The 27,485-nt window shown below is 43.0% G+C and overlaps 1 protein-coding gene across 2 annotated transcripts in view; it reads left to right on the plus strand.

Annotated features, from left to right (window-relative positions):
• Positions 1–27,485, plus strand: part of LOC148020602 (EKC/KEOPS complex subunit tprkb-like protein) — a 61,494-nt gene that overhangs the window by 19,410 nt on the left and 14,599 nt on the right. The gene's annotated exons all lie outside the window — the stretch shown is intronic.

Genomic DNA, 27,485 nt, shown 5'->3' on the forward strand with positions numbered 1-27,485 from the left:
TAGTACTTTGATAGCCGATGTGATCTTTGTGGCCTAGAAAGGAGAGGTGGCACAAGGAGTGTCTGGTGGAAGACACATGTACTCCGGAGGGGTAGGGAGCAAAGGTCAAAGTCGGCAAGCATCTGTGGTGTGTCCGGTGATGCCACAGTAGGAGCACCCAGTAGTGTGGTCATCTGTTGGTAAAGAGGCCATGGATACCAGTGTGCCTTGCTAAAGAAGGAAGAGGTCAGCCACCATGAACCATGAACCACGAACCACGAACCACGAACTACAATGTCTGCCTCAAGGGGTGTGAGGGCAGTGTGAAACATGAACCGCAATGTTTGCCTCAAGGGGTGGAAGGGCAATGGAAGGGTTGGAAGTGAGCTGCCTGTGGGAGGAGGATGTGACCAGTAGTAAGAGGTTGCAATCAGTAGAAAAACGCAGGTGAGGAGAGAAAAAGACTAAAAACGCCAGCAGGACCGCCTGTAGGAGAGAGAAGACTGAAAACGCAAGCAGGAGAGAGAAAGACTAAAAACGTAGGAAAAAACAGCAGCAGCAGTCAATATGCTGAAATCAGCTCCGAACAGTGTGTGATAGGTTGGAAACAGGCGCCAGACTGTTGTAGATAGGAATGGCCAGCTTGGACCGCGATGTCCTCCGTGTTTGGGGTGTGTGCAGTAAGCTGAAATACTTGAAATCTGCAAAAACGAGATTGTTTTCTGAATGGAGAGTGATCAGCAACAGTCGTTCTGCTGTAAACAGCTGCAAACTGCGGGTGGAAGGCTGGAAATAGGTGCCAGACTGTAGATAACAACAAGGGACAGCTGAGATTGCGATGTCCTCTGCGAAAGGGATGTGGGCAGCAAGCTGAAAACACCTGAAATCTGCAAAAACGAGATTTTGATGTAGCGGAAGAAGAAGAGAAGTGGATGCCGAACCCGCCACTGGTCTTTGCCTTCATTGGAGTGGAGGATCTTTGCCAGTGTTTGAGCAGAACCGGCTCTGATACCATATCAAAAGATGACGTACCAGCGAGATAGTAGGGTTGGTGGGGAGGAACACGGAGTGAACTTGGCAAATATGGAAAAGAGAAGAGAAGAGAGAAGAAACTCTGATGAATGGAATGATGAAGTTCCGAATCATGGAGTGAATGTGATACAAGGGAACAAGGGTGCCTTAGCACAAGGAAGATGATGAAGACAGCCACGAACCATGAACCGCAATGTCCTCCTGAAGGGGTGTGAGGGTAGTGGAGAGGCTGGAGAGAAGAGGTGACGGACTGAATGAATCAGCCGTGAGGAATGAATGAGAGAGTGGCCTATATATAGGCTTAGTCAGTCTAGGATGGCGCCCCTTTTTGGGGCTGCAACCCTAAACGCAAAACGGAGAAACGCAAAAAATGCAAACTGCGGGTGAAGGGTTTCTCAACAGCAGGTGTCACTTGGATAGTGTTTCTTGTGGGAAAATTATTCACTTGCCCAAGTGCCCTTTACAAAGATGATGAAATTATATAATGCAAAGAAGAAGGTACAATTGGGAGGGTGGGAAGGGAGGCTAATGTTGAAGACATAAGTACCGAAATCCAGAGAATACCAAGAAGGATAGCAACCACCTCTTAATTGTGGATGTTGATGTTGAAGGAGGAAGAGGAGCTGGATGTCAGTCTTCATATGGTACTAAGAATCATGATGTGAGGAAGCATCCTAACTAGAAGAACTAGATAGAAGTCACCGCCATGATAGCATCAAGAGAGATGCTGCATGATCTGCCTCGGGAGGGGAACATCCATGTTGGTAGAAGAGCAAAACTCCTAGGATGATGAAACTATGAATGAAATGGCACGTATTCCAAGTCTCCAGCCCAAGTAGGACAAATACAAACTTACATGTTAGTCCTACATTGGAAACAAAACCCTGTAAAAGAGAGAGAGATTTGCAAGTAGAGAGGTCAGTAGTGAGATGCTCCAAAGAAAAGGAAGGGAAAGCTAACAGAATGAACAATGCAATGATGCAACTGTGTATGTATATGTGTGAATAAATATAGTGCAAGACTTAAAAGTGAAAATCTAAGGATAAAATCCTATGGATTTGACTCAATAGCCTAAAGACCTAAGAGTGCAAAGATGGAGTGAATCTAAGGATGTGGTGTCACGAGGATGTGAAATTTTATTGCTTTGCTTAGTAATTGACTAAAAGTTAATCAAATATGCTAATGCTACTTGTACATGTGAGATGCAAGTTAATTATTTCACAATGTGGGATCCAAGATCTTGAGATATCTATTGGTGCCAAAGGCAAAAGTTGTAATAAGTTATGCCCCCGATAGATACTAGGTGGTACTCAATGTTAGGTTTGGGCCTAGAAAAATTTATTGGCCACTAATGCTAGTGGTTAGAGGTCAATAATTGCTCAGGGATACTTGAAAGACAAATTGGCCTAGCCAATTTAATTATTGATTGGTGGAATTATTTTTTTAGACACTAGAATAATTATTAAATTAATTTTTAGAATTAATCTTCTAAAAATTAATTTTATAAGCTAGATAATGTTGGAAAAGATTAGAAAGATGCCACTTGGCAAAACTTACCCATGCAAGTAGGAAAAACGTTTTTAGGGTTGATAGAAGTTTATTCTAGCCATTGTGAGAGAGGAGGAGACTATTAGAGAGCAAGGAGATGTTGCTGATATGATTTGCAGCCACTGGGGAACATTTCTACAGCAGGTGACAGTAGTTTGGAGCCCTCTAGGAGTAGGTGGTAGCAGGCCAAGGTTCTTCTGGTGTAGATGATAGCATATAGGAGGGGACAACAATCTTTTTGGTGGTCCTCAGTTATAGGGATAACTTTCATGGTTGTTTGAGTAGGGCAGTAGTAGTTTTTTCAACATTTCTTGCGATGAAACTCTGAAGTTTATCTCTATAGCATTCTCTCTCATCCCCCAACCATCTTTTTAGTTATCTCAGCAAAATCCAACCATTTGAGTCATCAGAGGTGAAGATATTGGAAAATCTTTGCTTTAACCCTAATTTAGGGTTTACAGAAGAAAGTAGGGTTTGATAGCCACCTTGGGGGCGTGCTTAGAATTGAGGGCCTAAGACTTAAATTCCAGTAATTGAAATTGAGGAATTTCAGGGAGATTCAAGAGGTTAGCCAGCCAGTATTAGATTTGGGGCTGAATTTGTCTTTGAAGGAGTAGGGTGAAGGCCAATCCCCGAGCAAATCAAGGGGGAAATTGGTTTAAAGATTTGCTGGTTAGTTTTGACAGCAAGTGGTAGTTGGATTAGTGGAGGAGATTAGAGGATCTTAATTATACTCTATCCATTTTCAATAAAAGCTAAATATATATTGCAAGGGGCGCCTGTTCTGGGGCCAACAGGCTTTCCATTGTCCAAGATTAAAGTGGTAACATTTGCATTTTCAGTTTATGTGAATTTTATGCGTGCTGTAATTGTTGATTAATCAGGTTATTACCACCTTATCCAAGGAGGAAGGCTAGTTTAAAGGTTCAATCGCCAGGATACGATCAATTTCCTCAAATTGGTGGGTTCGAGGCACATAATTGAAGGCTAGAAGCTTTACTCTAGTGCTGAAATTATATTCAACTGAGCATTACAGCAAGAATGTCTTCAGATAATGAGATGGGATCAAGCAAGGATGATGTCTCTCAATCAGAAAATTCACAAAGTGTTGGGGAAAATACAATGCATGATCTTGGATAAAGCACACGGCATGGGCAGCAAGCTGAGAATGAGGGAATTGGATAAGACGTGAGTTCTTTTAGGTCTCTTGAAGATGATGACTAGGCAAGATAAAGAGGAATTTCATGACCAATTTAAATATCAGCTTAGGACATCAGCTGAAATATTTGTGCAATTGGCAAAGGATCCTCAGTTCATGCACTTTTTGAACCCCTTAAAGGAGGGTAGTAAAGGTAAGAAGAGGAAATCGCTGTCTTCAAGAGCTTTGGGACAGGAAGATGCACTGAAGTAAAAGCCAATATAGCAACATGATGTTTTAAATGTGGGTAATGAGCATAAGCAAATGATGTCAGTGGGAAAATTGATGCATATGCAAGGCCAACTTGGAAGTGTCAATCTAATGCTTTTTGGACAACAGGTCATGTATGCAATGATGGGGCAGCCATGGTACTTTGGTGGTGGCACTAGTTTCCATGCTATGGTGGGTTAGAAACTGCATATAAGAATGTATGGCACAACTCCTTATGGTATGCAACAACCAATGCATGGTATGCAAGAGCCGATGTATCTTGGTATGGATGATAATATGCATAACCCTATGTAGAGCAATGTTGGTATGATGTTAGGACACAAAGTGGCAAGTTTGACAATGCATATATGCAGCTCATTGTGTTTGGACTTACTGTGAGAGTGCGCAACGGAAGAAGAACACCAACACAGAGGAGAGGAGAGAGAAAGCAGAGAATGAAGGAAGAAAGTCTGCACTGACTGAGATGAATGCTGAATACACTGGAATGGACAGAACAGTCCCTGCACGCAGCCCGGAGCGTCAGTGAGGGAACCAGGACAGACTGGAAGTAGTGGCAGCACCAATGCCGGAGACGGAGATGGAGGGAGCAGTGCTGTACCTGCAGAGAACAATGCTGGACTGACTGGGGGGGCTGATATAAATAGCCCCCAGGCCAGCAAACTGGCCGACCAGCCAAACTGGCCGACCAGCCAAACTGGCCGACCAGCCAAAGTGGCCGACCTGGCCAGATTTGGCCGACCAGCCAGATCTGGCCGACTTTGGCCAGATCTGGCCGACTGCCCAGAAAAATGGGCAGTCAGGACAAAAACAGCCCAGTTTGGGCTGGAACAAACCCAGGGCTGCATGCTGACTAGAGCAGCCACAAAAATGCACTGACAGAGCTTCTCTGTCTCCTGTCAGACTCTGACAGGAGCTCACAACCAGGAGATGACAGACTGAGACTAATAAAGAGCAGGCTAACACCCCCTCTCAACTCCTGGGAGAGTCTGAAGACCCAAGAACCGCATGTGATGAAGCAAAGAAGCCTGAGGCAATGGCTTCGTAAAGAGATCAGCTGCATTGGCCGCCGTAGGACAATAGACCACCACCAGCTCCGAATCCACGATCCGCTCTCGAACATAGTGATACTGAACCTCAATGTGCTTCGTACGAGCATGAAACACCGGGTTCTTGGCCAGAGCAAGAGCACTCTGGTTATCCACGCGCAGCTCCGTAGGTCCGGTCTGGGAAAAGCCAATCTCCGCGAGTAAGCGACGGAGCCAAACTGCCTCCATAGCGGTCGAACATAGGGCCCGATACTCAGCCTCTGTAGAAGAAAGTGCCACAGTAGGCTGCTTCTTGCTGCTCCAAGAGACAGCACCAGATCCAAGGGTGAAAGCATAACCTGTAGTGGATCGTCTCGAATCCACATCACCTGCCCAATCAGAATCACTCCATCCAGAAAGGGTAATCCCATCTCCATACATGATCCCAAAGGATCGAGTCCCCTGCAAATAGCGAAGAACCCGCAAGGCCGCCTGCCAGTGATCCTGGGTAGGAGTCTGCATAAAAGAAGACAATAAAGCCACCACAAAAGAGATATCCGGCCGAGTGTGAAGCAGCCAGATAAGAGAGCTGACTAGGCACCTGTAACGGGTGGGATCGGTAAGAGGAACTCCAGCTGTCAAAAGCTTGGACTCAGGGTCCATGGGGCATGAGATAGGCCGACACTCAGCCATATCAAACTCCGAAAGAAGCTCGGAGATGTACCTGTGCTGCGAGATAAAAATGCCCTGTGCCATCTGATAGATCTCCAGACCTAGAAAGAAGTGAAGGATCCCTAGATCCGTCATGTCAAACTCCTGCTGTAGAATGGACCGTGTATGCTCCACCTGCTGAGTGTCGCTCCCTATAATGATAAGATCATCCACATACAAGATGAGGAACACCGAAAGAGAATCCACAACACGTAAGTAGAGGTTGGGATCATAAGCGGAGCGCGCAAAGCCACTCTGTAGAAAGAAGCGGTCAATCCGCTGGTACCAAGCATGAGGAGCCTGCTTTAGGCCATAAAGAGCCTTCCGCAGCCTGTAGACATGATCCTCCTTCCCCTGCACAAGAAAACCAGGAGGCTGTGAAACATAAATCTCCTCCTCAAGAACGCCATTCAGAAAAGCAGACTTGACGTCCATCTGATAGACAGGCCAACGGTGGTGAGCAGCAAGAGCCAAAAGAACTCGGATGGTGGACATCCTAGCTGTAGGAGCAAAAGTCTCAAAGTAGTCCAACCCTGCACGCTGTGCAAAACCCTTGGCAACAAGCCTAGCTTTATGCTTGTCCAAGGAGCCATTTGCAAGATATTTGGTCTTAAAGACCCATTTCACACCAATCACCTTCCGTTTCACGGGACGCGGAACAAGCTCTCACGTATGGTTTCGCTCGATGGAATCGAGCTCGGCCTGCATAGCCTGTCTCCAAATATCCTGTGCAAGAGCCTCCTCCACAGTGGAAGGCTCGGAATCCTGAAGAATCTGGGACATAAGAGCATAGTTCACACATGGTGAACTGTCCCGCTGGGCCTGTAAACGTGCTGATCGACGGGGACCTGTAGAAGAAGCAGGAAAGTGAGTAACACCTGAATCCTGCATGAGCCGGCGATACCATAAAGGAATCCTGAGAGACTCCTTCGGCTGTGAGGGAGACCGTGGGGTCTCCGGAACCGGTAAAGCACCCAAATCGGAGAGGGACTCCCCCTCACCGAGTGAAGGTAGATCCTCCGCATCTGAAGAAGGCTGTATATCCCGTGAAGATCCCGAAGTGGCGGTAGAAGAGCTCGTAGTAGACGAAGGCACATCCACCAAAGGGGAAAGGGAAGCCGAAGGAGGAAGAATAGGGGGGGGTGCTAAGGGGCATCCTGGAAGGAAGTGAAGGGAGAGAAGGTGGGGGGGGGGTCCGTCGATGATGAAGAAACATCTGTAATAGAACCATCAATCGGATCCTCAGAGGCCGAAGCCTCATCAAAGATCACATCCCTGCTCACCTCAACCGTCCGCGTCGTCGGGTCATAGAGCCGATATCCCTTCGTGGTCGTACTATAACCAACGAAGATAAGCTTGCGCGACTTAGAGTCGAACTTCGTTGATAGATTACGAGGACCGATTTCTTGAAACTGATGGAAGCACGAGACAGACTAACCTCCCAGCCACGCCTAGATAAGTGCTGGCCCTCAAACCTGATCCCTTTGCCAGCCGTCAACTTCCTGGAGTCCTACTATTCCTGGACTCCCTTACTCTCTAGGCTCCCCTTAACCCCGTTCGGGCGCCCAAGAGCCCGGACGGTCATTCTCGTGCATGTTCCCCTAAATTTACCTTAATGTAACATTAAATATCCCTTTTAATGTCACATTCCACACTTATGACCTTAATGTGACATTAAATATCACTTTTAATGTCACATTAATGTCACATTTCCTTCCCCTTAAGAATCGGTTTCGTCCTCGAAAACGATATTTGGAAGGTCTAACTGTAAATCGGGAAACCTTTTCTTTAAAGTACTTACTCGCTCCCATGTTGAGCTTTCTTCTGAACAATCTTTCCACTTAACCAAACATTCTTGATAAATAGTATTCCTCGTTCGTCTATTACGAACATTTAATATTTTTTCTGGTTCATGTGGATTAGATTGGTCATAGAATAACTCCTCAATATCATCATTTAAGATTAGATTATCCAAATCACCCAGCTTCTTCCTTAATTTGCTTACATGAAAAACTGTATGTATTTTACTACCAATAGGTAGTTGAAGCTTGTAAGCCAATTCTCCCACCCTTTTAAGTATTATGAAAGGACCACAATACCTTGGTGAAAGCTTTGGACAATGTCCCTTTTTCATAGTTTTAGTTTGTTCAGGCACCTTAAGATAGACCAATTCTCCTTCTTCAAAGGAGATGTCTCTTCGGTGAGGATCTGCATATGCTCTAGCTCGACTTTGAGCCTTTTTAATATTTTCTTGAGCAAATTTTAACATACTATTCATATCCTCCAAAAAGTCTTTAGCTGCCTGAACCTTTTCCTTATGCAGTCCTACTGCAAAAGGAGCTCTGGGTTGAAACCCATACATCAACATAAATGGACTATATCCAGTGGAAGAGTGTTTGGCACTGTTATATGCAAACTCTGCTATCGGTAAATACTCTTCCCAATTAGTTTGCCTTTTGCTTACATATGCCCTAAGCATATCTTCAAGAATTTGGTTAACCCTTTCAGTTTGCCCATCTGTTTGCGGGTGATCCGCCGTACTCATGCTAAGTTTAGTATCCAATTTCCTAAATACCGCACGCCAAAAATGGCTATCAAATTTTCTATCCCGATCAGAAACTATATTTGCCGGAAGGCCATACAATCGGTATATGTTCTCTACGAACAATCTAGCCAATTCTGGTGTTTTAACATCAGTTGAAGTTGGAATAAACCTAGCCATTTTGGTTAACCTATCCACAATTACCCACACAGAGTCGTGCCCCCTCTGTGTTCTAGGTAAAGCAACAATAAAGTCCATGGAGATACTCTCCCATTTTCCCGAAGGAATTTCTAATGGATGGAGAAGTCCTCCCATTTTTAATTTTTCAGCTTTATTAACCTGGCATTTATTACATTTGACCACATAGTCAAGGACGTCCTTATTCATTCCAGGCCAATAGAACTGGCTTTTAATAAGACTATAAGTCTTATTAACTCCTGGATGTCCCGCACTAGGGGTATCATGACACTCAAAGAGTATCTGGCGCCTTATTTCTATATCTTTCGGGACACATACCCTACCCTTGTAGAGTAAATAACCATTATCAATGGTAAAATTCTTCCACTTGAATCCAGTTTGAGCAACCCCTGATGCTCCATTTCCTAGTTGAACATCCTTAGATATTCCTTCCTCAGTAGAAGCACTTTCAGTTGGATCCCCGTTTTTTATTGCTTCCCATATGTTGGAATATGTCGGATCAACCTGGCATTTCCCTTTTAAAGATTCAAGCAAGTTGGAAGTGAACTGAGTAAAACTCAATTCATTAATGATGGGCATTCTGCTGAGTGCATCAGCTACTATATTATACTTTCCTTTTCTATATCTTATTTCATAGTCGAACTCTTGGAGGAGTTCGGCCCATCTGGCTTTACGCCCATGTAAATCTGGTTGATCATTAAGCCACTTAATGCTTTCATGATCCGATAAAATCAAAAGTTTGGCACCATACAAATAGTGCCTCCATTTCTTCATTGCATGTACTATTGTATACAGCTCCCTCTCATAAACAGAATAATTCTGTTTTGCACGATCTAATTTCTTGCTTTCAAAAGCAACTGGTCGACCTTCTTGTAATAAGACCGCGCCTATTGCCTTGTCACTGGCATCAGCTTCAACCACAAATGGTTTATTGGGATCCACTATTAATAATACTGGAGCTGTAGCAATAGCTACCTTAAGTTTTTGAAAACTTTCATTTTGGTCTGTTCCCCAATTAAAACTTTTCCCTTTCCCTTTAAGTTGGTCTGTCATTGGAACAGCTATTTTGGCATAATCTCGAATGAATCTACGATAAAATCCAGATAAACCTAGGAAGATCTGCAGCTCTTCCAGGTTCCGTGGAGGTGGCCATTCAATAATTGCCCTTACTTTTTCTGGATCCATGTTGATTCACTCTTTCGAGATTATATGCCCTAAATATCTGACCTCTTGTGCAAAGAATTCACATTTAGTTTTCTTCGCATAAAGGGAATGTGTTCTTAACAGTTGGAATACTAATTGTAAGTGTTCCAAATGTTCTTCTGTTGATTTACTAAAGATCAAGATATCATCCAAAAAGACTACTACAAAATGTCCTAGATAGGGCCGTAAAACACTATTCATCAGCTTCATAAAAGTAGCTGGTGCATTAGTGAGGCCAAAAGGCATCACCAGAAAATCATAATGCCCGTATCTAGTACGAAATGCCGTTTTGGAAATATCTTGTGCCTTAATTCTTATTTGGTGATAACCTGATCTTAAGTCTATCTTTGTGAAGAATTTTGCCCCTTGCAATTGATCAAAAAGATCTTTCATTCTGGGCATAGGAAATTTATTCTTCACCGTTATTTTATTAAGTGCTCTATAGTCAACACAAAGTCGCATAGAACCATCTTTTTTCTTTACCAATAAAATTGGTGAAGCCCAAGGTGAATTACTAGGTTGAATAAATCCTTTATCCAGGTAATGCTTAATTTGTCTCTCAACTTCTTGATGCTGTGTTTCACTTAACCTATACGGTGGTTTTGAAATTGGGTGTGTATCCTTATTTATATCAATTGGGTGATTTATTTCACCCCTGTCTGGTGGAAGACCACTTGGTAAATCAGAAGGAAACACATCTTTAAAATCATCTAACAAACTGTTCAATTCATTATTAACATTCAATTCACAAACATAAGAAAATTGTTGCTTTATATTACAGAAAGTAAAAGTATTCTGTACAGGAAGAGACCATAGCATATATACCTCACAAACTTCCTTCTTTATCAGCTTCTGAACTTCAGTAGAACACAGCAAAGGATTATCAGATACTTCATGTTCACCTTGAATGACAAAAGTCTTACCATCCCTTTCAAATTCCAGTGTATTATGGTGATAGCTACGTTTTAAGGATGGTTCCAATCCCCATAGCCACTCCCTCCCTAGAGCAATATCAGCTCTTTCCATGTTCATTATTTGGAAATCAAGCTTATCTTTATATCCTTGAATCTCGATTTCCAAATTGGATACCATTGTATCCCATATTTTATTGTCTTGGCCTTGCATCATACGCACAACGTATTGATGCTCACTGTTTTGTTGGGGAAGTTTCAATTTTTTGACAAGTGCATAATTTATAAAATTATGTGTGGCAGAGTCATCAATCATGACTCTAACCTGTTTTCCAGCTATCAATCCATGTACTCTAAGTAAATCATGTGGCCCAAAAGTAGGCTGCCACAAAGAAGTTGACATACAACACTTATGTTGTACATCCATGTGCAAGACCTTTAAAGATTTATACTTTTCATGGCCTTTTAATTCTAAGGTCTGCACTACATGGATTTGTTTTTCTTTTCCCTTGCCCTTGTCCTTTCCTTTATCTTCCCCCTTTTTCTTTTGAGGGCAATTCCAAGCAGCATGGTTAGGGGATAGGCAATTAAAACACAATTTTTCTTTTTTGGCCTTATCAAAGTCATCAGGACTTAGCTTTGGCCTCATATATGGTTTCTTTTCAAAAGGTTGTTTTTTAGCCTTGAAAAATGGCATTTTTCTTTTAAATTTGCCCACAAATTTTGAGGTTTCTAATTCCTTAGACTTGGGCTCCGTATCAGTGAGACTGGTGAGTGTACCTGGACGCGTACTATTTTCATAAATTAATGCAAATTTAATTGCCTCTTCAAGCGTCTTAGGTAAACTCCGTTTTACTTCCTTTTTACAGGCTTTATCCAGTCCCCTAATGAATCCTCTTGTTTTTTGGAATTCATCAATTCCTTCCGGTTTGAGGATTATCTCACGATATTCCTCCAGATATGTAAGTAGGGGCCGTCCCTTTTGTTTGACATAATCCCAATCTTCCCAATTTCTTTCCATTTCATTTTCAGGAAGAAATTCTTTTAAAAAGACGGATTCAAATTGAGCCCAAGTTTCAGGTATTTTATTTGCCTCCTTTAAAGTTCGCCACCACTTATATGCTTTGGGTCCCAAAGTTAAACTGGCCTCCAGTGCTTGGAGATGTGGTGGGGTATTTTTTAATTTATGTAAATCTTCCCATTTTTGGAGGAAATTAAAGATTGTATCTTTATTCCTATCTTTTTCCTCCCCGTAAAATTGAGGTGGTTTCATATCCTTTAAAACTGGATTATCCCTCAATTTATGGTAGGTTTGGGGTTCCTTAGGATCTCGCATAGTCACATCTAAATCTTTCGATGAAGATGGGACATCCGAGGTTTCTATCTTATTTTTATCTCTTTCTAACAATAAAGTTAGTTGAGATTTTATTTCAGTAAGTGTTTGGGTTAAAAATTCCATTTGAACCCCCTGAGTTTGCACACGAGCAGTAAGATCATCGAATTGCTCTCGCGTGGCAAAAAATTCTTCCCATTGTTCTTCTTGTATGTCTGGTTCATGGGGATCTACCATAGGTTGATCCCCGGAACTAGAACTTTCCATTACCCTTTCTTTCCCTTTTTTTGCCATTAATACACTGGAATTGGAAAGCAAAAATAAGAAATTTACATACAAGATAAAATACTTCCCTGATTTTTAATGGCAGGCTGTGGCTTCAGTTGTGTATGAAATTTTCTGCCTGTCTCACAGCAGTCACAGTCCTATCCGTCTCAGGAGCAGTCCTATCCGTGAACAGCAATCTGATACTGGCGGCTCCACTTCTGATCTAGTTCTCGCGGCTGCTGGCAGCTTCACATCTAATCTGGTTGGTCCTCGCGAATGCTGGCGACTCCCCGCCTGGTCCTCGCGAATGCTGGTGGCTCCACGTTTTTTTTATTTTTTTTTTCTTTTTCCCTGCCCGTAACGAAGCGTTTCTGCCCATAACGAGACGGGTCACCTTGATGTGGCGTAACGTTCCCTGCCCGCAACGAAATGGGTCACATTAATGTATGTGATGTGACGTGGCTTCTCCCTTTTAATTTTCCTTTACGGCCCGTCGATTCTCACGCGACGGACGGAAGAAGTGCTACGTCAGATCGCGTGACCATCTGGAACTAGGTGCCGTGAAGACGCGACGGGACGGGGCGCTTCTGGCTTCCGTTCTTCTTCACGACTGGCTTCCGTTCTTCTTCACGACTGGCTTCCGTTCTTCAAATTCGTCACTGCTCTTCTGTTGAGACCTTCAGGAATCCTTACGGCTACCGGCTCTGATACCAATGATAGATTACGAGGACCGATTTCTTGAAACTGATGGAAGCACGAGACAGACTAACCTCCCAGCCACGCCTAGATAAGTGCTGGCCCTCAAACCTGATCCCTTTGCCAGCCGTCAACTTCCTGGAGTCCTACTATTCCTGGACTCCCTTACTCTCTAGGCTCCCCTTAACCCCGTTCGGGCGCCCAAGAGCCTGGACGGTCATTCTCGTGCATGTTCCCCTAAATTTACCTTAATGTAACATTAAATATCCCTTTTAATGTCACATTCCACACTTATGACCTTAATGTGACACTAAATATCACTTTTAATGTCACATTAATGTCACATTCGTCTTCCTCTTCTTCTTGTCCACATGGACAAAAGCATCGCACCCAAAGATGCGAAAATGGGACACGGAAGGCTTCTTCCCAAAGAAAGCCTCATACGGAGTCATGTCCTGTAACGCCGAAGTCGGAGAGCGGTTGCGAATATGCACCACTGTAGCCACCGCCTCACCCCAAAGGAAATGAGGAAGACTCCTATGCTCCAGCATAGATCGGGCCATCTCAATCATGGTCCAATTCGCACGCTCCACCACACCATTCTCTGATGGTGTATTCGGATGGGAATACTCCACCCGAATACCATGATCCCTGCAAAACTGAGAGAAAAGGTGAGAAGTGAACTCGCCAGCGTGATCAGCTCGAATGCCACGAACCTTGGAAGTTGTTTGGGTCTCCACAAACACCTGCCACTCACAGAAACGGGAGTACGCCTCGCTCTTGTACTCCAAGAAATAAGGCCACACATAACGACTAAAGTTGTCCACAATCAGCATCAAATACTTGGCCTTCCCAAGGGAGGCCGTGCCCATAGGTCCGCAAAGGTCGGTATGAACCAACTCAAGTGGAGAAGTAGCCCGCCTAGAAGCAACCTGCGGGTGAGGCTGCCGGTGCTGCTTGCCCCTCAAGCAGCTAGGGCACAAAGTGTGGAGAGGAGGGAAATCAGGAAGGCCCTCCACCATCTTCCTCCTAGAAGCCCGGCGAAGAGAATCGAGGTTCAAATGACCATACCGAGCATGCCAAAGCAGCCCAAGCTCATGGGAAGTCCGCGCAGCCAAGGCTGTGAGCGTATAAAGCCCACCCTCCTGTGTACCTGTCCAAAGAGCATCACCTGTAGAAGCATCCTCCACTGTGACTGCATCCTGAGTAAAAATGACTCGGGTACCCAACTGAGTAAGACCATGCACAGATAATTGGTTAAAACCCAAATCAGGCACATAGAGAACTTTGGCGGAGGAAGACCGCCTGTCAGAAAACATAGGTAAAGTCCCCACGCCTCGAACAGGAACTGTAGAATTGTCACCAATGGTGACTGTACCCCCTCTGGAACGAAGATCCTGAAGCCAATCCTGACGGAAGGTCATATGTGAAGATGCTCCACTGTCGACGAGCCAAGGCTTCTCCTGTGTGGTAGAAGCTAGGGCAGTGTCTTCCTCAACAAAGACATGCACAAACGCAGATTCTGTTGTGGCTGGGGCCGCCTTCGTGTCCTTCTCCTTAGGCTTCAAATGGGGATACTTCTGCCAACACTTCTCCTCGGGATGAGTGCCCTTCCCACAATGGGAACACTTGGGCTTCTTCTCCTTCGCATCCTTCTTGTCCTCCTCCTTCTTGTCCTTGGCCTTCTCCTTCTTTTGTTTCTTCTTCTTGCCGCCACCTGTGCCGGCCGTAAATGCCTTGGTGGAGCCACTGGCTCCCACCTCTTTGAGTCGCTCGTCATGCTCCAAGACAAGCGGGGAAAGCTCCTCCCATAGGAGTGTCTCACGGGTCCTCGAAGTGATGAGACTGGTGTAGAAGACATCATAACGGGGTGATGGCAGCTGAGTCAACAGAATCATCGCCATATCCTCAGACAATATCAGACGACCAAGAGAGGCTAGCTCTCCTCGCATATCCTCCATCTTCGTGATGTGCTCCTTCATGGAAGAAGAACCATCAAGACTGAGCATCCGCAACTTCTTCTCCAGGGAAATCTTGTGGGCAAATGTCTTGTGCTGATACAAAGACGCAAGCTTTGTCCACACTTCCGCCGCGGTCTTTAACCTGTGAACATGTACAAGAACAGAATCATGGAGACTCATAAAAAGAAAGGAACGGGCTCGAGAGTTGAGCCTATCCCATAAGGCTGCACGGTCCATAGAGGTGCCATCGGACGAATCCACGGGGGGTCGGTCGATGGGCGAAGAAACAAGCTCCCAAAGGTCAAAGGTATCAAGGATGCAAGCCACCTTGCATGACCATAGGGAGTAGTTGGAACCATCCAACTTATCTTCCTTCGGAAAGGAAGGGAGAATCGGCACCTGTATAGAGGGAATCAAGGAAGGCATCCGCACATCTGATGCAGTCTTCACTGAAGAAACCTTCGCAGTAGATGGAACCCTCTGAGATGCATGGACTGAAGAAGGACGAGTGCGAGGAGGGTCTTCCCGATGTCGAACTTCACGATAGTCCCGCCTCCGCTCAGAGGAATGATGAGAGAGAAGCTCATCCTCTGAGTCTTCAAAGCCTGAAAATTGGTAAGACATCTTCCAATCTGCAAAATACCAAAGAAAGTTGTGCCGCTGTCGAAATAGGACCAGCAATGTGGTCACCAACCACCAGGACGCAGGCAGAGAGTGCCTACAAACACCTGGATCTGCAAAACGCAAAGAGATCTGATGTCGAACACCAGAAAAGAGACCACCAGCACCAGGAAACAGCCCGGACAGAGGTCGCCAGCAGGAAAAGAGCCGCCTGGGGTGGAAGCGACCTGCAGAGCAGCAAAACGCAGCCTGTAGGGAGGTCGCCCAGCAGCAGGAGAGGCCGCCTGGTAGCAAACGCAGGGTTGCTGCGTCGCTGGATGACGTGGCAGCCTCTGCAGTCAGCGTGGACAGCAAACGCAGGCTGAACAGCCTCCTGTAGCAGTCGCCTGGCTGTTGTGGATCTGTTGGCAGCAGCAGTAAGGTATTTCTCTCCTGAAGATATGTCCTCCGTGCTCTCAATCAGGCGATGATACCATGTGAGAGTGCGCAACGGAAGAAGAACACGAACACAGAGGAGAGGAGAGAGAAAGCAGAGAATGAAGGAAGAAAGTCTGCACTGACTGAGATGAATGCTGAATACACTGGAATGGACAGAACAGTCCCTGCACGCAGCCCGGAGCGTCAGTGAGGGAACCAGGACAGACTAGAAGCAGTGGCAGCACCAATGCCGGAGACGGAGACGGAGGGAGCAGTGCTGTACCTGCAGAGAACAATGCTGGACTGATTGGGGGGGCTGATATAAATAGCCCCCAGGCCAGCAAACTGGCCGACCAGCCAAACTGGCCGACCAGCCAAAGTGGCCGACCTGGCCAGATTTGGCCGACCAGCCAGATCTGGCCGACTTTGGCCAGATCTGGCCGACTGCCCGGAAAAATGGGCAGTCAGGACAAAAACAGCCCAGTTTGGGCTGGAACAAACCCAGGGCTGCATGCTGACTAGAGCAGCCACAAAAATGCACTGACAGAGCTCCTCTGTCTCCTGTCAGACTCTGACAGGAGCTCACAACCAGGAGATGACAGACTGAGACTGATAAAGAGCAGGCTAACACTTATAGTATTAATGGTGGTTATGCAAATGCTCCATATAGTGTTGGTCATGAGGGAAATGCAACTATTAATGCATGCAATGTATAGGAAAATGTATCTTGGTAGGTTGGTAGTATGCAAATTCCCAAGTAGAGTTACATTGCAATGGTCCAAAGTATGCAAATAAAAAAGGTGCCTAATGCACCTGGTGCTCCTAGCATGTCAGGTACACATGAGGGGCTAGTCAACTGGATGCAATGTTATACATTAGTTAAGTTGAAATTATAGCAATGTGAAAGTATAAAGCATCACGATGCTCAAGAGGAAAGAAGGCCTAGAACCTAGTGGAGGTTTTGAGGCAAGTAAAGTTAGAGGTAAAGTTTCTTGTGCTTCTTAGTGAAGTTTCAACATTGTTTTACGTATGAAGAATGCAATTGGATAGAGGGTGACCTGGTAGATCATCCTTAGTGATGCACTTTATCTCGATGTGTTTTAGTTGGAGCCAATTTTGGAGATCATCCTCAATGATGCACTTTACCTTGATGTGTTTTAGTTAGAGTCAATTTTGGATCAGGCTCTCGTAAGTTTAGTAGAGCATACATAGAAGGTCTAGAGTATTGTCTGATGCTCAAGGGGGAGGTTGCACCTCTACTTCCCTAGTGATGGACAACTTGATTATGTAGTGGATCTCGGATGTACGTGGTTTGCTGTATGTTGTCAATATTTTTGCCATTGGGATCACTACTAGTTTACTAGTGAGTACAGTTGGTATGCATATGGTATGGTTTGCAACTAGACTTTGAAACTATACATTTGCAAGGTTGCTAGCACGTATGGAATACATGGAATGTACATTTTGATGTGATGTATATTTGCAAGCATATATTGAATACATGGATGAAGTGCAATGTATATTTGTAGGTGATACAAGAGAAGTATAATTACATAAGTTACATGTGGTTTATAGTTGATGTATGTCTTACATGAGTATCATGTACTATATCATTGCAATGAGGCACTAGTTATGCTTAGTTTATGTATTACAATGCCTTGGTAGTTAGAATATTATTATGTTTGGGCATGTGGATGCATCCCTTATGGTTCAGCAATGGTTATGATTCATGTGTGTGGATTGTAACTGGTTTAAGTGACTGAAATTTCATATGTAAGTGAATGCATCCCTTATGGTTCTAACAATGGTTATGATTCATGTGTGGATTGTATCTGGTTTAAGTGATTGGAATTTTACATGCAGAGGGTATGAGCATGGCTAAGCAATAGGTGCACATGTTGTTTGACTATGATGCTTGTATGTATTTCCAATAGTGGCAATGGACGCTTTGACATATTGTAGTGCAATCAAGGACAATTGTAAGGATTTCAAGGGGGTGGTCTGTCACGGGGACGTGAAATTTTGAGATGCTTTAATCTTACTAGTAACATTTGATTAAGTTATTAATCAAATGTGCAAGGTTGTTTAGCACATGTGATGCACATGGCAGTTACTTAATGGGAACGGGCCAAGGACCCCGAGGATACAGTGGGTGTTAAAGGAAAAAGTTGTGTTAAGTTATGCCAACTGGGTTTTGGTGGTCAGTTGGTGCCAGGTTGGACCCTAGGACAATTGTTTGGCCATTAAGTGTCGGTGGTGACACTAGAGACTAGCATTAATTAATTTATTAATGCTAGTCTAAGGATCAACAGAGGTTGGGAACCACTCCAAGTTGCAAATAGTCTAGCCAATTTCATTACAGATGGGCATGTTTAATTTTGGGCAGGGTCAAAATTGTTGAAATTAATTTTTAGAATTAATTAATTCTGAAAAATTAATTTAATGGCTGAAAATGCATTAGGAAGGCTGCCACTTGGCAAAGCTTTCCCATGCAATTAGGGAGAAGGCTGTTGGAGGGTGGTGGAAGCTGATTTGCAGCCATTTTGAGCTTGGTGGAGGGAGAGGAGGTGATCAGATTTGGCTCTAAGAGGCGACGACGACTGATTGCGCGCCGCGACAGGACTGGGGGCAGCAGGTTTTCTCTTCCGCCTCAAGAGAGGCGGCGGTAGGAGAGAAGGGCTTGCTAGCTGAGCTGGTTGGTGTTTTACCCCCCTTTTGAAGCTGTTGGTGCCATCAGATTTGTCATTAGAGCTATGAATCAAAATATACATTTCAGCTGATTTTCTCTTTCTCTACAGCATTCTCTCATCTCCTCCAGTCTATGCTCAAGCATTCTCAGTAATTCTCAGCCATTGGTAGCAGAGTACAGTCAAATTTGGTGGACAGCAGAGAGTTTACTGCTGTAAACCCTAAATTACAGCAGTAATTAGGGTTTAGCAACCACTTTGGGACCCGTGCCATCAGTCAAAGGCATTGTACACTGAAATCAGCACCGGAAATTCGTGGAATTGTGAGGATTTCAGATGCCAGCCCATCTATTGTGAATTTGGGGCAGCATTTGACTAGTTGGGATTCCATTAGAGCAAGTCCTAGGTGAAAATCAAGGGGCAATTTGCCCGAATGCTTTGCTGATTATTGGAATAGCAAGGGGCTTCTGAATCAGCCGAGGAGATCGTGAAATCTCGGTTTGTAATTCATCCATCAGCAATTGAAATTAAAGAAATACCGAAAGGGGCGTCAGTTTTGGGGCCAAGAGGGTGTCCACTGTCCAAGTTTATGAAGGTAAAGTGAGCATTTCAGTTTATGTTCATTTGCTAATTGCTGTAATTAAGTGCTTAATCAGGTTAAACCACCCTATCCGAGAAGGAAGGCTGGTTTCATTAAGCAATAGGTGCACATGTTGTTTGACTATGATGCTAGCATGTATTTCCAATAGTGGCAATGGACGCTTTGACATATTGTAGTGCAATCAAGGACAATTGTAAGGATTTCAAGGAGGTGTTCTATCACGAGGACGTGGAATTTTATTACTTTGCTTAGTAAAGTTAATCAAATGTGCTAATGTAACTTGCACATGTGAGGTGCAAGTTAATTATTTCATAATGTGGGACCGAAGACCTCGAGATATTAGTCGGTGCCAAAGGCAAAAGTTCTTTGATTGGCTTGTCTTTGCATCTTGCAAGTTCTTGCCATTGTTGGTTTTTTCTCCCAAAGAAGAGGCGACCAATCCCCTCTACTCAGAGTAAGGCTGTGTGGAGGCCTTTTTATGAACTTGATTGTGCAGCCATGTGTAATGTAAGAGCTGACTCTCAAACTCGTAGAAGGTGAGTAATCTAGATAGTGAGATAATGTGTTGGATAAAATGGAAGTATTTATTAGGCAACTTGTTCAAGAAGAATGTGTCGTGATCATTGTTTGACTTCAAGGAGCCAAGAGTAGCAAACTTGGCGAGTAATTGGTGATATTTGGCCAACTTGACTTTCAGATCATCCCCTTCCTTAATGAAAAACTCTTGAAGTTCAAAATTGAGATTGATACGTTGAGTGCGACCTCATGTTGTGTAATGGTCAATGAGATGACTCCAATGCTCAGATATAAGGAAAAAATGCTATAACTGAGAGTGGAACTCAAGAAGCGAGCCTTGCATTAACTCAACATGTTTAGGTTGTGGCATTGTGGGTTCTCCATTGATGGATGAGATCAGGGTGAGCTAATTGAGCATCGGGCATAGGCTTTAGATCAATGACAAGGTCCCAAAGTCCCTGAGATTCAAGCGCTTGTTGCATGAAGTTCGACTAAGTAATGAAATTCGATCCATTAAAACGAGTCTTATCCATGAAGGCATTCTTGACCGTTGCAATAAGAGTGGTAGTGCTAGGAGATAGATAAGGTGTGTAACGGTGATAGGGTGGGAAAGTGGAGTACACTTGGGAAGTAATCCAAGAGTGCCCACCATGCATACGAGATGTGTGTTGGTAGTGCTAGGAGATAGATAAGGTGTGTAATGGTGATAGGATGGAGAAGTGGAGTACACTTGGGAAGTAATCCGAGAGTGCCCACCATGCATACGAGATGTGTGCACAGTGGATCCAAATGTGGGCATGGACTGATTGGGTATGGACATGGTAGTCGCATGAGGAGCCCATGGTGGAGAGATAGGGACACGTGGTGCAGAGGATAGGAATCCCTAGGTAGGAGTGACCTAAGGGATGTGAGATGACATACCATAAGCAGAGGATGAAAATCCCTGCGTCTGAGATGTCAAAAGAGGTGGGAAATTGGGAGTAGTGACGGGGATGCACATCACAGCCGTTCTAGTGGGAAATGATGTGCTCATTGATGGAAAGGTGGAGGGAACTATGGTAAAGGGTGGAATGCCCTATAACAAGGCCCCAAGAAAGTTGGACGTTGGTCTAGTGCAACATATGTAGGAGAAACATGAAAAACTCATAGGGCTAAATTAAATAATGCAAGGAAAACTATCCATGTGATGACTGGTTAGGATGTACTAATAGACTCTTTTTCTGTATTATATATATCTTTCTAGATTGCAAAATATTGATATAATTATGGAAGAGAAAAGAAAGAGGGATGATGATGATCTTAGTATACCTAAAAGGTCACTAGAGGGAGTGGTAGATCCGATGCAAATCGCCCATCTCTTGCACGTCCTATGAGGCCTATGCCTAAACATCCCATGAAAGATGATGGTAAAGAGAAATAGTAGGAGCATGCAAAGCCCAAGGGAAAATAGCCGAGATACAAATGTGATATAGTGCATTAAGAAGGTTATGTACTACACAACCACATGAATATTGTTGGATGTATTCATGAAGTGAATACAAATTAAAACTTGATTCTTTGAAACCCTATTTTTCATCTACAAACCCTTCTCTTCTCTTCTTTCTATCTTGCATCTAAGCTACCTTCTCTTCAACTTCTATTAAATTTCTATGACTCGGCATTGGACGCATAATCCCATGACATCTTTGGTGAACTCAATGTGAAAAGGTGCACAAGACTTTAGCAGGATGGGTGATGCTATAGGCTTCGGGGATGATGTAAGGAAATTGTTGCAGACTTGTACTATTTATTTATTTTACTAGTAATAGCAACAGTAACTAGATTCCGTTTCCAAGTATGAATCAATCATTATTAAAACTTTGCACGTTGTGGAAATCAACTAAAATTGTTTGATGTAAGAAATTTTGCTAATCATTTGAAGGTCTATGCTAAAAAGATGCACCTCAATGGGATTCCTAGGCATAGCATGAGCTAGTACTTTATGCAGCTTGCAATGGATGAGCTCAAGCTGTGTTTAAATAAAATTTATGCAAAGGTTGGTGATTGGGATGAGTGCAAGTGGAGGGTGGCATTTCCCTTAACGATGTACCATGATGTGAAGGGGTAGAAAAGTGTGAGTATGGAATGGAGAATGAGAATGTGCTTGGAGCAGAAATGGAGGTTCCAACTCCTAGTTGTGGAGGATGGAGATGTGGAGTGTAATCCAAGGGTTTGGAATGAAGAAGCAAGGAAATTGAGGTGTGGGCTAGAAGAGGTGGGTGAGATGGGAGGGATTTGAGAAGAGTGGCTTATATGCACAAATGAAACAGAAGATGTAGATGTATTTGATGAAGGATGCTTGCTTCGAGAGTCCCCTCTATTGACATTTACATACAAAAAATCATTCGGATCGTGCACAACAAAGGGAGAAATAGGAGAGGATTTTGATTCATACTACTCAAAGGGGTTGTACAAACCTGACACTGGGCCTGGCTGAAATGAAGAAGATGGGTCACTAGTCATTTCAAATGTCGTATGTCCTCCAAGATTGGAGAAGTGGCTAGCCTCACCAATTGGTCTGGATGGTGTAGCAACTGTCACGAGGACGTGAAAATTTGATGCTTTGCTTATGTTTAATTGACATTTGATTAAAGGATTAATCAAATGTGCAATTAAAAGATGCATATGTGTTGCACATGTGAGGTGCAAGCTACTTTTTCACAGTTGAAGGCCGAAGGACCCTGTGAAAAAGATGGGTGTCAAAGGAAAAAGTTGTAACAAGTTACACTTGTTACATTCTAGGTGAATTTTGGTGTCAGTTTGCCCCTAGGACCATTAATTGGCCATTAAGTGTCAGTGATGACACTAGGGACTAGGCATTAATTAATGGATTAATGCTTGTCCAAGGGTCAATTAATGCATGGGACCACTTTGGGTTGCAAATGGCCTAGCCAGTTAATTTTTGGATGGGCAAGGTCAATTTTCTGGGCATGGATTAAGGGCTGAATTAATTTTCAGAATTAATTAATACTGAAAATTAATTAAATGACTGGAAATTGCTGAAAATGGATTAAGAAAGCTGTCACTTGGCAAAACTTTCCCATGCAAGTGGGGGAAAGGCTAAATAGGGCTGAAGGGAGAGGGAAATCTCATTTTTTCATTTTGGAGCTGGTGGGAAGAGGTGTTGGATTGTTGCTGCCAGCTTTTGGGGCCATTTCCCAGCCATTGGAGACCATTTTGGTGATGGAGATTGCATATTCTTGACCTTGGGAAGCTAGCAATTACTGCTGATGTACTTTCTCCTGAAGATCACAGTCTTTGATGCTCCTTGTTGTTGGTGCATCCGTTTGGGGCTGGTACAGCAGGGGAGCTGTTGATTTTGATCAGTTCTTCACGACAAATCTCAGAAATTTCTCTCTCTACAGCATTCTCTCGTCTCCTTTAGCCTATGCTCAGCCATTCTCAGCCATTCGGAGGAGATCTTAGCCATTTTTGGTGGGCTGATCTGTAATTTCTGCAGTAAACCCTAATTTACAGTAGAAATTAGGATTTAGCAGCCACCTTGGGATCCGTGCCAGAGATTGAAGGCTCAAGGGGCTGAAATCAGCGGCTGATAATTGAAGATTATCAAGGGATTTTAGGAGCCAGCCCATCCCGAATTGATTTGGGGCAGCATTTGGCCAACCAAGGGTCAAATTGGAGAAGAAGTCCTAGGTGAATCAAGGGGTAAATGACCCAAAAGGCTTGCTGGTCATTTATGACAGCAAGAGCAATTGGTTGATTGAAGAATCTCGAGTTGTACTCCTTCCAATTGAATGAAAGCTAAAGAAATACTGCAAGGGGCGTTGATTTTGGGGCCAACAGGGTGTCTACTGTCCAAGAATGTTATGGTAAAGTGTGTATTTCATTTTATGTGCATTAATTTATTGCTGTAATTAACTCTTAAATCAGGTTATCACCACCCATTCCAAGAAGGAAGGTTGGTTTCAGCAACACTAGTAGGAGGGCAGTGTAAGATTGACTATACATGATGTGTAAGTACTCTTCAAACTTCTCTTGTGTCGTGAGATTGAAATGTGGAATAGAAGAAAACAAAGAAGGTGAAGGTGAAGGTGAAGGTGGAGTGTTGTCTTCCTCGCCAAGTCCATAATACTTCCTTAGGGTCTCCAGTGGTAGAGAAGCTTGAGATGACATCATGGAGTCCTAAGAAGAAGGTTACTGAGCCATTGTGATTGAGGTACAAGTTGTTTGTGTGTCTTGCACAAAACCTAGCATTCCATAACATCCGTAGGATACTCTTTACAAGAGTATCGGCTTTGATAGCATGTGAAGAAACTGCTAGGGTTTGCACTGAGGAAACATAAGAGAGTTCTATTAGGTGCCAAGCATTAAGGGCAAAGGAGTGAACCGATCGAGGGACCAACCAAGGTCAACCATGAAATTTACATAAACAATGCAAAACTCAAACCCTAAACGTAAAACACAAAATGCAAAACTCAAAAATACAAAAACACAAACACAAATAGAGAGAGAATGAAACCAGTCTTTCTTCTTGGAAAGGGTAGCAATTCCCCGATCAAGCACTTAATTACAACAATCAGCAATAAACATAAATTGAAATGCATAATTTACCTTAATAATCTTGGACGGTAGATATCTTGTTGGCCCCAAAATTGGTGCTCCCTTCGGTATTTCCTTAACTTCAATTGCCAATGAATGCATTACAAGCCAAGACTTCACAATCTCCTTGGCTGATCCAAAAGCACCTTGGGTCTTGCTGAACAAACAATCAACAAGAAAGTTGGGCCAATTGTCCCTTGATTTTTACCCAAGACTTGCATAAATGGAACCACCAACTGGCCAAATGCTACCCTAATTCACAATGGATAGCTTGGCATTTGAAATCCCTGTCAATAAAACAAATTGTAGGTGCTAATTTCAGTGTACAATGCCTTATCCTATTGGCACTGGTCCAGAGGTGGTTGCTAAACCCGAATTTTGGCAAAAATTTAACAGCAGAAACCCTCTCATTGTCCAGTTTGAATGGCATTTTGGCCAGGTGGTAGCTTTCTAAACCCATTTTTCAGCATTATTCAAACATTTAATTGTTTTTTAGAATTAAGTAATTTTGAAAATTAATTTTAGTTCTTCGGACCTTGCCCAAAATTAAATGTGCTATCCAAAATTAAATTGGCTAGGCTGTTTGCAACCTAGAGTGATTCGCAACCTTTAAAGGTTGGCATTAATTGATCAATTAATGCTAGTCCCCAGTGTCGCCATTGACACTTATTGGCCAAAACAATCCAAGGGTCAAAAATGACATGAACTGACCACCAAAACCGGGTTGGCATAACTTATCATAACTTTTTCCTTTGACACCCACTGCACCCTTGTGATCTTTGGCCTGTTATCATGAAATAACTGCCATGTGCATTACATGTGCTAAACAACCTTGCACACTTGATTAATAACTTAATCAAATGTTATTGGTAAGATTAAAGCATCTCAAAATTTTACGTCCTTGTGACAGAACTCCCCCTTTAAATCCTTGTAATCGTTCTCGATTGCATTGCATTGTGCTAAAGGAAACACATTGAAAATTGCCAACCAGCATAAACATGACGTATGTTTGAAAAATAGCCCAGAATTGTTACTAGAAACTCATTGGATGCATCCATAACTTATGTTTCTAAAATGTTTTGACTTAATAACCATAGTAAAGCAGATTCTTAGTGTACATAATTTGATCATAAATTGATCATTTGCTGATTTGAGAATTGATCACAAACTGCTGCAAATGCGACCCCAAATTGATTGCAAAAACTGATCAGCAAATCGATGCAAAACTGATCCCAAAAGTGACCATAAATAGTAACTGATCAAAAACTGAGCTGAAACTGATTAGGATTTGAACTCAAAATTGAGGCAAAAGCTCATGTCCAATTGATCATAAATAGACTTCAAAGTGATGCAAAAGCATAGTCTCAGAGCCGTAGTAACAACCATACTTATTTGCATACATCTCACAGTGACTAATACTAAATACAATGAGTAGTGACCCCATGGCAGACATATTGTCAGCACAGTACCTTGGATACATGTTGAATATATCCGAGATCCACTACATATGAGAGTTGTCCACAACTGGAGTAATGGAAGTGCCACTTCCTCTTGAGTATTAAGTAATATTGTGAACCCCTGCTCAGTTGAACTTGATTGAGCTATTGAAGTCATGTCTAACTGAAAGGCATCTAGGTAAAGTTGCAACAACTAAGGATGGTCTACCAAGTCGTCCTCTTCCATCCATTTTACATCCATCGGTGAATACTTCTAAAACTTCACCAAATATCTTGTGGAAACTTTACCTCTAAGCTTTCTTTCCTTATGTGCCAAATTTGCTCATGTACGAAAATCTCATCCAGGTCCTCAACCTCAGGCTGAATTTCAACAAACATATTCTCTGGCACATCACTATGAAAAGGCCTCAACAAACTAACATGAAAGGCATTGTGTATCCACCAATGTGGAGGTAATTTCAACCGATATGCCACATTGTTGATCTTCTCCAATACTTGGAAGGGCTCGTAGTATCTCATGCTCAACTTCGGATATGACCTCTCTCCTCCTTTCATCTTTTTCAGCCTTGCCTTTTCAAAATGCAATAATACATATTGCCCTTTGCAAATTGCAAAGTACGTCTATGGCAATCGACTACCTTCTTTTGCTTTTCTTGTGATTTCTGAAGTACATACTTTATCTTTGCATAGGTTGCACTCAAGTTTTCCACATAATGATCAACCTCAAAGATCTTATCCTTAGGCTGCAAGATAGGTAGCACCTTCTTACCTTCCTTAACCACCTCAAATGGAGCTTTGCTAGTGGAACTATGCATTGTATTGTTGTAAGCATTCTCAACCAATGGCAAATACTACTCCCCTTGCATCTTGTGGTTTGAAATATAGCATCTCAAAAGATCCAATATTGTGGAATTTGCTTTGTGTGATTGACCATTTGTTTGGAGATGGAAGGATGATGAGAATTTCAGCAGGGTACCCATATTCTTAAACAACCCTTCCAAAATAAACTGGTCATCCAAGGGTCTTGATCATTAATGATCGACTTTGGCATACCATGATTCTTAAAGATATGTTGTAAAAACAATTATGTCATATGATTAGCCTTTATTTTCTTTCTCATTAGAATGAAATGGGTTGGTTTGCTAAACATGCAAATGATAGTCCATATCCCATTATTCCCTGTAGGTGTCATAGGAAGTCCAAAAATAAAATCCATTGCAATGCTTTGCCAAGGCCTATCCGGAATAGGCAAGGGCTGCAACAAGCCCTGCATATTTTGCCTATCATGCTTTATCCTTTGACATACAATGCATGTCCTGACAAACTGCTCTACATCATGTCTCAAAGCTGGCCAATAAAAGAAATGTCGCCTTGATTGTGGTATCCATACCTCTGTGTTTTGCATACGGAGGAGTATAACTTTCATTGGTAACTCTAGGCCTTAACTGCTTTGTGACACATAGTCGTCCATGCATCATAAAAAATCCATCTCTAAGCACAAAGTACTCATGCCTCTAGCCATTGTAAAGTTGATCATAAACATTAGTCTAAATCAATAGCATATTGCTTTTTTATAGTTCCAACTTAGTGTGATAAACCATGTTGATGGCTGAAATTTGTAGCTTATGTGACTGTGCATCAGCCACCACATTCTTTTTACCATCAATGTGTACAATCTAAAAATGAAACATAGAGAGAAAATTCGCCCATCTCATATGCTTCCTTCTAAATAAAAATCCTAATCAACCACTA

Source organism: Lygodium microphyllum, chromosome 18 (assembly GCF_053477565.2).
Source record: "Lygodium microphyllum isolate KBCC chromosome 18, Lygodium_microphyllum_v1.1.10, whole genome shotgun sequence".
In the NCBI taxonomy this organism is placed as follows: Eukaryota; Viridiplantae; Streptophyta; class Polypodiopsida; order Schizaeales; family Lygodiaceae; genus Lygodium; species Lygodium microphyllum.